Here is a 10,611-nt window from a genome sequence, read left to right as displayed (position 1 = left end):
ATGAGCTCAGATGTGAGAACCAACAAGTCAAACAAATGGGAATTAAATGCCACCTTCCCCGCTCATGTCTGCATGTCAAACATGTATCGTGGGTGTGCTAAACACCCACAAATCCCCAAGCTCTTTAAGAAGCACAGAATTGGGGGATAAAAAAAGAGGAAAAGGAAGAAAGAGGGGAAACAATGGTCCCCAGAGCAAGCAAAGCTGTGACATCATTGTATGGGTAAGAGGACTATTATGCCACTCGGCTGTACACATCACCAGAGGAATGGATAATCACGGAACAATGGACGCCCTGAATGGGATCCCAAAGGAGAAAAACAAGTCACCAAGGAGAAGGGAGCCCAAAAGATGGCTGCACAAAGCATCCTGGACCATGGAGAGGAAGACACGCCTCAGACAGGGCTTTATTGTGCTGTGTGACGGGAGGGAGTTTGAAGGGATTTCAGTCTGTCTGCCTTCCTGCCACCATTTTGGTATAAGCTATCCAATGTATTTCTCGCCTAACATAAACCGTCAAATAATAGGAAGAGGTTTAATTTCTAAGGCTGCTTGTTAGTTCTGCATGTTTTGGTCGGGAGGGAAGGGGGAAGATGGAAACAGAGCTTTGTGCAACTTTCGGGACTGTGTGTTTGAAACTTGTAGTGATCCACTGTGGCAGAGACATGTGAGGAGAGGAGTGTGGATGTTTTGAATAGGGATGATCACAGTGCCTCTTCACAAGTCAAAATGTGATGTTTAATTGCATTATTTATCTCTAGGTGATAATAAATGAGGTCACAGCCTTCACTGGGAAAATTCCAACAAAGAGCTTCCGCTCCTCAGTGGCTGAACCCAGAAAAAATACATTTGAATCAGAAGTCTTTCAAGTCAGACGCTTTGATACAAAACAAGTAGGTTCGATGAAATAGAATTAGTTAGCGCTCACTGGCTGAGAAAAGTATTGCAAGGCAATGGAAACCAACAACACCTCTCATTAATAAGTAAAAATAAAGTAAAATACAAGTAGGCATCATCTATTTATGGAATCTATACCAAGTAAGATGCCAGAAAAGGTAGGGGTAGGATAAAGGATTAGTAAGGTGGGCAGAGTTTTGAGGAGGCGACAAACAGTTCCGGAGGAGGAGATGGCCACGCTTGGCTAAAAGTCACCCATCGTAATCGACTTAATACACAATCAACCTAACATACCGTACCTTAGACCATCAGATCAAAGACCCAATAAAGGAATAGCCAATCGATGACTACTGAAGGTTACATTACATTATCACACTCACAGGTTTACAATAAATATTCAAATGAGCTATGTCTACAAACACATACAGTGGGGCAAAAAAGTTTTTAGTCAGCCACCAATTGTGCAAGTTCTCCCACTTAAAAATATGAGAGAGGCCTATAATTTTCATCATAGGTACAGTTCAACTATGACAGACAAAATGAGAAGAAGAAAAATTCAGAAAATCACATTGTAGAATTTTTAATTAATTTATTTGCAAATTATGGTGGAAAATAAGTATTTGGTCAATAACAAAAGTTTATATCAATACTTTGTTATATACCCTTTGTTGGCAATGACAGAGGTCAAACGTTTTCTGAAAGTCTTCACAAGGTTTTCACACACTGTTGCTGGTATTTTGGCCCATTCCTCCATGCAGATCTCCTTTAGAGCAGTGATGTTTTGGGGCTGTTGCTGGGCAACACGGACTTTCAACTCCCTCCAAAGATTTTCTATGGGGTTGAGATCTGGAGACTGGCTAGGCCACTCCAGGACCTTGAAATGCTTCTTACAAAGCCACTCCTTCGTTGCCCGGGCGGTGTGTTTGGGATCATTGTCATGCTGAAAGACCCAGCCACGTTTCATCTTCAATGCCATTGCTGATGGAAGGAGGTTTTCACTCAAAATCTCACGATACATGGCCCCATTCATTATTTCCTTTACACGGATCAGTCGTCCTGGTCCCTTTGCAGAAAAACAACCCCAAAGCATGTTTCCACCCCCATGCTTCACAGTAGGTATGGTGTTCTTTGGATGCAACTCAGCATTCTTTGTCCTCCAAACACGACGAGTTGAGTTTTTACCAAAAAGTTATATTTTGGTTTCATCTGACCATATGACATTCTCCCAATCTTCTTCTAGATCATCCAAATGCTCTCTAGCAAACTTCAGACGGGCCTGGACATGTACTGGCTTATAAGCAGGGGGGCACGTCTGGCACTGCAGGATTTGAGTCCCTGGCGGCGTAGTCTGTTACTGATGGTAGGCTTTGCTACTTTGTTCCCAGCTCTCTGCAGGTCATTCACTAGGTCCCCCCCCATGTGGTTCTGGGATTTTTGCTCACCGTTCTTGTGATCATTTTGACCCCACGGGGTGAGATCTTGCGTGGAGCCACAGATCGAGGGAGATTATCAGTGGTCTTGTATGACTTCCATTTCCTAATAATTGCACCCACAGTTGATTCCTTCAAACCAAGCTGCTTACCTATTGCAGATTCAGTCTTCCCAGCCTGGTGCAGGTCTACAATTTTGTTTCTGGTGTCCTTTGACCGCTCTTTGGTCTTGGCTATAGTGGAGTTTGGAGTGTGACTGTTTGAGGTTGTGGACAGGTGTCTTTTATACTGATAACAAGTTCAAACAGGTGCCATTAATACAGGTAACGAGTGGAGGACAGAGGAGCCTCTTAAAGAAGAAGTTACAGGTCTGTGAGAGCAAGAAATCTTGCTTGTTTGAAGGTGACCAAATACTTATTTTCACCATTAATTTGCAAATAAATAAATTAAAAATCATACAATGTGATTTTATGGATTTGTTTTCTACTAATTTTGTCTGTCATGGTTGAAGTGTACCTATGATGAAAATTACAGGCCTCTCATCTTTTTAAGTGGGAGATCTTGCACAATTGGTGGCTGACTAAATACTTTTTTGCCCAACTGTATGTATAATGAATGAACTAGTCCCCCAAGATGGTACATTTAGAGCGGTGAGCCATTGAAAGCTCTAATGCTGAGGGACAGAGAGATGACAGTGAGACCGCCAGAGTTTTGAAGGATTTCACTTTCTCAGACTCCTCCAAGTTACATCTGAGAGACTGTTTGTGTGTGTGTGTGTGTGTGTGTGTGTGTGTGTGTGTGTGTGTGTGTGTGTGTGTGTGTGTGTGTGTGTGTGTGTGTGTGTGTGTGTGTGTGTGTGTGTTAGAGATAATGTATATCCAGCTGCTCACTGACTGGCTTGGATGGAGAGGAGACGTTTCGTTCTGTACACTGGAGGTCTGCCTGCTTCCCCTCGGGATTGGGCTGACAAAGCACGACACTGATCAGGTGGGAGTTCTCTAACTCTGCTGCTTGGCTTCCAAATAAGTAATGTACAGCTGTCTTCATCCACCACCACCTCTCCTCCTCCTGTTTCTTCCCTCTCTACTGGAGACACTAGTGGAAGATTATGAGGGTATTATCAAGCCTTCTCCTTTCAATCAACAATATCGCTACATTTATTTCTGAGATAGTTCTAATCTTGTTATAATGTGCATGCAGAATAACTTCAGAATTGAATTGCATTAAATATTTTTATTTGTTAATGATATTGTGAGTACTGTGTAGCCAAACCAGACATACAGATCTACAACAGAGACAAATTAAGCAACTCAACTTAGAAGAAAAACAATGTGTGTAGCCGTACACTTTGATCTCCAGTGTAAATTTGAACCAGTAAACCATTCCACTCTGTCGACAGGAGAGAGCCTGCGAAAGATAGTATCTGTTGTGGGGCAACAGTGCCCCCTCTTGTGTGTTAGAGGAACCGCCTCTAAACAGATTTGTGAACTGTGGGCTGGCTGCTCCCATTAGCTTGGCTTGCCTCAGGCCAGTAGCTATATATTCCCAACAGGGCCCATGTAAGTGGACTTAAATAAATTAATTCATGTTTTACTTGCTTGGGAGAAAAAAATCTTTGTACTGTATGCATGTCAGAGAGACAGAATACCAAACAATACATAATAAACAACAATTGATAAACCTGGTGTTACCATAACAACCAAGGGAACCATTAGGTAAACATTTTCTGATGAAAATCTGCAGATGCTGTCCATTTTGATGGACATGTACGGCCTGCTGATACTGTACAGATACAGACTCCCATAAGACTAAAAGGAAAACTGGCCCTCGAGGCCATCGTTAACAAGCTCCCTGCTCTCTGGTTTCAGGTCTACTTCAGTGTCAACAGGGACAAATGCAGAATTAGCATCCATTTGGAAGCCTGGATGGATCCCCTGAGTAATGCTAAGTAAACAGCCCCTCTGTTTTGAGCAGGTAACAAAGGACTGTGTGTGTGTGTGGTGTGTGTTCGACAGTGTCAAGTATTTACCTCAGAATCCAAATTTCTGACCCCGAGCATCTGGATCCTTCAACGTGGCTTGAGTGGAAGAGTTTTATGATGCATAGTGGGATTATAAACCAGGAGTTATCTCTGTGTGGTCCCAGGTCGTCACAGCACCAGGTGTGATGACACCAGCCCCAGCCTCCCATGGGGGACAACGCTATGTCCCATATGCCACCCTATTCCCTACTTTTGACCAGGGCCGATAGGTATTGTACTATATAAGTAATAGGGTGCCATTTGGGACACCCCCAAAGACTGCTGTCGCTGAGGTTATCATGACAACATCACAGGCTATGGCTGCTTTGAGTCTCTATTCTATGGCAACAATAACAAAGTGTTCCCCTCACCACTGTTTCACTAAAGAGCTGAGGGATGGAGAAATGTAATCAATCTCAAATTCATAGATAGAGCTATGGACTGACAATCCATGATACCCAAATGATAGTTTTAACAATGTTTTCAGGCTATACAGTGTTTGTTGACATTACCTTTGTTTACAAATATTGGAGAAAACAAGCTTATATTTTAGGTTCTGATGGGGGTACCACGGTTGAACTAAGCTCATGAGGCATTTTTAAGTTATATTCTTCAGGAATCAATGGGTACATATGCATAATTTATAAGTCACAAAATAGATGTAGCAACTGCACATTTTTATTTTTATTTTGATCATCCTTTGTGATCAAATTATCAGTTGGATCTGGCAGTTTCCAATGCATGCCAATGTTGATCGGGGATCCAGCTCAACGGGACTGGTTTAATGTCACAAAAAAGTGCAAAACGTTGGCTGCTTTCATTGCATAGCCACCAGAAATGTATACCTCACCTATGTAAGTACGCAACCCAAGAATGCAATTAGGTACGCAAAATGCCTGTTCTGCCTTCTTGGGTAGCAAAAATACGCAAATGTGTACAGAGACGCAATTTGCAACTCGATGCAATTATGCAGGATTGCCATTTTGCGTATCTTATTGCATTCATGAGTTTTGTACATTTAGAAGTTGTAATTTAGGCTTCATCTGCATTGCAGGAACATACTTATTGCACCGCCCTTGCAATTTTTTTTGTAGGAGACTCAGGACGTTTTCCACGCCTTTTTGGGGGTGAAAATTCTCTGCCAGACCTTCTCCATGACATCTGGGTCGGCAGTGGTCCAGACCCGGCAGAAGGCCTCCGCCTTCTCTGGGGAGAGATGGATGTTCTCAAACTGCTGCCTCAGAGAGGCTGGCTTAACATTATGATAAACAGCCTGCAGAGGGACAGAGAGAGGATCTGCAATACTCAAGGTACCTTTTTTCTTGGCCTTAGCTAAATAATAGCCTGGGAACAAGACCTTGTGGCTAGGAGTGGAATAATAGCTGAACAGACTGGTACCTTGTCTAGCTCAAAACATGCTAAGATGCAGATTCTGCATCTTATCTCATCCATGATAGTAGTCATATTGTCGTATTGTTCTGCAAACCACGTATTGTATTGTACTGAGCATTAACCTAAGCTTTACTTCGTTTTATGTGGCCATACCAATACATTGTTGTTTTGCCAATTCTACACGTATTATGCCAATTCTACACATGATTCCTCACTTCATATTGCACAATGGAGATACCTACCTTCAGGTAAAGTTTCTGCAGAATTTGTGGTCAATTGAATTGATGAAAGTCAGTTTGGCTGGCAGCTTACTGCTTATAAAACACACTTATCCCAATGATGCTTCTCAAAACATATTGTTACCTCTCTTTATGCATGACTTCTTTACATTGTAAAAACCATTATCACCAAAAGCACCATAATATAATTGCAGTGTGCATACTTGATAATTGTGCACAGTTTATACATAATTCTTTGAATTGCTCTGCACGTGACAATTCTCCCTCAGCTTCAGACTGGGAAACAGTGCAGTCGTGGCCAAAAGTTTTGAGAATGACACAAATATTAATTTCACAAAGTCTGCTGCCTCAGTTTGTATGATGGCAATTTGCATATACTCCAGAATGTTATGAAAAGTGATCAGATTAATTGCAAAGCACATCTTTGCCATGCAAATGAACTGAATCCCCAAAAATGTAACTGCATTTCAGCCCTGCCACAAAAGGACGAGCTGACACCATGTCAGTGAAACTCTTGTTAACACAGGTGTGAGTGTTGACGAGGACAAGGCTGGAGATCACTCTGTCATGCTGATTGAGTTCGAATAACAGACTGAAAGCTTCAAAAGGAGGCTGGTGCTTAAAATCATTGTTCTTCCTCTGTCAAACATAGTTACCTGTAAGGAAACACGTGTTGTCATCATTGCTTTGCACAAAAATGGCTTCCCAGGCAAGGATATTGCCGCTAGTAAGATTGCACCTAAATCAACCATTTATCGGACCATCAAGAACTTCAAGGAGAGCGGTTCAATTGTTGATAAGAAGGCTTCAGAGCACCCAAGAAAGTCCAGCAAGCGCCAGGACTTTCTCCTAAAGTTGATACAGCTGCGGGATTGGGGCACCACCAGTACAGAGCTTGCTCAGGAATGGCAGCAGGCAGGTGTGAGTGCATCTGCATGCACAGTGAGGCAAAGACTTTTGGAGGATGGCCTTTTGTTATCTTAAACCCACATATCTAAGATATTTTCACATTTCTCTCCCTCGTGAAGGAGGATAATACAAGTAAGAAGTAATAAGTAATGGTAGACTGACCAAGTGATTTTACTGATATCACATTTGTTTATGAATTATTAAGTGATTAAAACTCGTAATTCCATTACCAAATTGGTAATGGAATTACCAACAAATCAGTAACGGAATTCCTGGAACTGAATTGGCTAAAATGGGAAATAATAGTCACAAACCACAGTTGGGTCACCTGCTACTGTCCTCCCTTCCCCTGGCATACTGTTATGTTCAGCTGATAACGATTTACTCTCTCTTTCTGTTGTCTGGTGGTCAAACCCCTGGACAACCCCTCTCTCTCTACCTCCCTTTTCACTCTCCAGTTCATGTCACATCTCCGAGGTCTTACTTGCATTAAAATTACCCATAAGCCCTCTCTCTCTCTCTCCCCCTCTCTTTCCGTGCATGAACTGGACATCGGCGCAGAGGAAGGCTCTGGCCCTGGAGCGGGACCGCAGGCCGTGCCTGGACGTTCCGGAACGTGGACCGTCGCCGGACGTTCCGGAACGTGGACCGTCGCCGGACGATCCGGAACGTGGACCGTCGCCGGAGGTTCCGGAACGTGGACCGTGGCCGGAGGCTCCGGTACGTGGGGACCGTGGCCGGAGGCTCCGGACCGGGGACCGTGGCCGGAAGCTCCGGACCGGGGACCGTGGCCGGAAGCTCCGGACCGGGGACCGTGGCCGGAAGCTCCGGACCGGGGACCGTCGCCTGAGGCTCTGGACTGGTGACACGCACTTCAGGGCGCGTGCGAGGAGCAGGCACAGGACATACCGGACTGGGGAGGCGCACTGGAGGCCTAGTGCGTGGAGCCGGCACAGGTGGTACCAGTCTGTTGACACACACTTCAGGGAGAGTTTGAGGAGGACACACAGGATGTACCGGACTGGGGAGGAGCACTGGAGGCCAGATACGTGGAGCCGTCCCAGGTTTCACCGGACTAATGACACGTTCCTCCAAATGCCTGCGTTGCTGCATACTCCTAGTCAACTCCATTCTCCGGTATCCCTCCTCACACTGTTCCAGCGAATCCCAAGCGGGCTCTGGTACTCTCCTTGGGTCGACCGACCACCTCTCTATCTCCTACCAGGTGGTCTCTGCGTTCACTCTCCTCCAATTTCTCCATCTTCTCCCAGATGGGCTCTGGTTCCCTCCTCAGCTCTGCCGACCACCCCGTGTACCCACCTCCAAGATTTTTGGTTTTGGGGGGGCTGTCCTTTGGGCTTCCATTGTGGCTGCGAACTCCGGCTTCGGTGCTGTCCTCCCTTCTCCCCTTGCGTCTGTCACCAAGGAAGGCGATCCTGTCCTGCCAGGATTTCCCCCCACGTCTAGGATCTCTTCCCATCCAAGATATCCTCCCAAGTCCAGGATACCTTCTCCTCCTGGGTACGCTGCTTGGTCCTGGTGTGGTGGGATCTTCTGTCACGATCGTCGTAATAACATTCAGACCAAGGCGCGGCTTGATATGGGTTCCACCTCTTTTTATTTGTGAAACGCACAAAAAAACAATAAAGAGCAAACGACACGTGAAGCTATGGAGTGCTCACAGGCAACTACACATAAACAAGATCCCACAAAAACCCAGTAGGGAAATGGCTACCTAAATATGATCCCCAATTAGAGACAATGCTAAACAGCTGCCTCTGATTGGGAACAATACCAGGCCAACATAAAAATAAAACAACCTAGATAACCCACCCGTGTCACACCTCGACCTAACCAAAATAGAGAATAAAGAGGCTCTCTATGGTCAGGGCGTGACAGTTCTGGTAGTGTTTAATTGCGGATTCTAAGATTTGTAATTGATCATGTATATGGTTTGATGTTTGTGCTTTATTATAGATCTAAAAAGATTGGAGAAGTCCACACATCTCCGATTTGGATAGATAACTCTTCGCGTTGATTGTTTAGTGTGTTCCAATTTCATTGAGCTGATTTTTGACGTGCTGTTACTTCTTTTTCTATAGTGTATTTCTGTATTGTTTTAGGGATTCACCATAGGGAAGGCATAGGGTCAGGTTCTCTGGGTCTCTATGTTTTTGGTTGGAAGGTTTCTTAATTTCCTTCTTAGGTTTTTGTATTCTTTATCAAACCATTTGTCATTGATTTTAATTTTCTTAGGTTATCTACTTGACATTTTTAGATATGGTAGGGAAGCTGAAAGGTCAAATATACTGTTTAGGCTTTCTACTGCCAAGTTTACACCTTCACTATTACAATGAAATGTTTTGTCCAGGAATATGTCTAAAAGGGATTGAATGTTGTTGCCTAATTGTTTTGTGGTAGGTTTCTACACTACTTTCCTTCCATCTATAGCGTTTCATAATATTGTGCAGTTCCTTTGGCTTTGATGCTTGATGATTGCTCTGTTCGGGTAGACTGTGATTTTGCTGTAACCGGATACAGGTGTTAGTGGGCTGACTGTGAACACAGAGACTCTGGGTTGAGGTCAGTAATAAAATAATCTACAGTACTACTGCCAAGGGATTGGGAAGGAATACTGTCACCTCCAGGTAGATGTTTGTCCCCGTGTGCTGACAGTGTCAGGTTCTTATCCAGTTCTGGCATTAAGGTCGCCACATACTAGTACTGTACATGTCCCTGGAACTGGAAATGGTTGATCTCCTCTCTAGGATGGAGAAGCAGTCATCATTAAATTATGGGGATTCAGGGCCTCCCGGGTGGCGCAGTGGTCTAAGGCACTGCATTGCAGTGCTAGCTGTGCCACCAGAGACTCTGGGTTTGAGCCCAGGCTCTGTCGCAGCCGGCCACAACCGGGAGGTCCATGGTGTGATGCACAATTGACCTAGCGTCGCCCGGTTTAGGGAGGGTTTGGCTGGTAGGGATATCATTGTCTCATCGCGCACTAGCGACTCCTGTGGCGTGCCGGGCGCAGTGCACGCTAACCAGGTCGCCAGATGCACAGTGTTTCTTCCGACACATTGGTGCCGCTGGCTTCCGTGTTGGATGTGCGCTGTGTTAAGAAGCACTGCGGCTTGGTTGGGATGTGTTTCGGAGGATGCATGGCTTTTGACCTTTGTCTCTCCCTAGCCCGTACGGGAGTTGTAGCGATGAGACAAGGTAGTAACTACTAACAATTGGATACCAAGAAATTGGGGAGAAAATGAGGTAAAAAAAAAGAAGGTTTGGGGATTCTATTGGGGGGTATAGGTCGAACACAAGGACATTTTTCGCTATTGAGTTTAATTTCCTTATTAATTTTTAGCCAGATGTAAAATGCTCCTGTTTTGACTAATTTAATAGAGTGGGTTAGGTCTGCTCTATACCAAATTAGCATAGCCCCCGAGTCCCTTCCCTGTTTCACACCTGGTAGTTTGGTGGATGGGACTACCAGATCTCTGTAACCTATAGGGCAACCAGTGGGTCAGTCTCCTCTATACCATGTTTCTTGTAGGATGACAATGTCTGTATTTCCAAATTCTTTGATGAAGTCTGGGTTCCTGTTCTTTAGGCCAAAGGCAGATGATCTCAGACCTTGTATATTCCAGGATGAGATAGTATAAGCTTTGTGTTCCAGTGTCTAGTGTTGTTTTCCTGTGGTTAAGGCCTGGACCATTACAGTAGGTGT

The sequence above is a fragment of the Oncorhynchus masou genome, chromosome 25 (assembly GCF_036934945.1).
Source record: "Oncorhynchus masou masou isolate Uvic2021 chromosome 25, UVic_Omas_1.1, whole genome shotgun sequence".
Classification (NCBI taxonomy): Eukaryota; Metazoa; Chordata; class Actinopteri; order Salmoniformes; family Salmonidae; genus Oncorhynchus; species Oncorhynchus masou.
Note: the sequence above shows the minus strand (reverse complement) of the source record.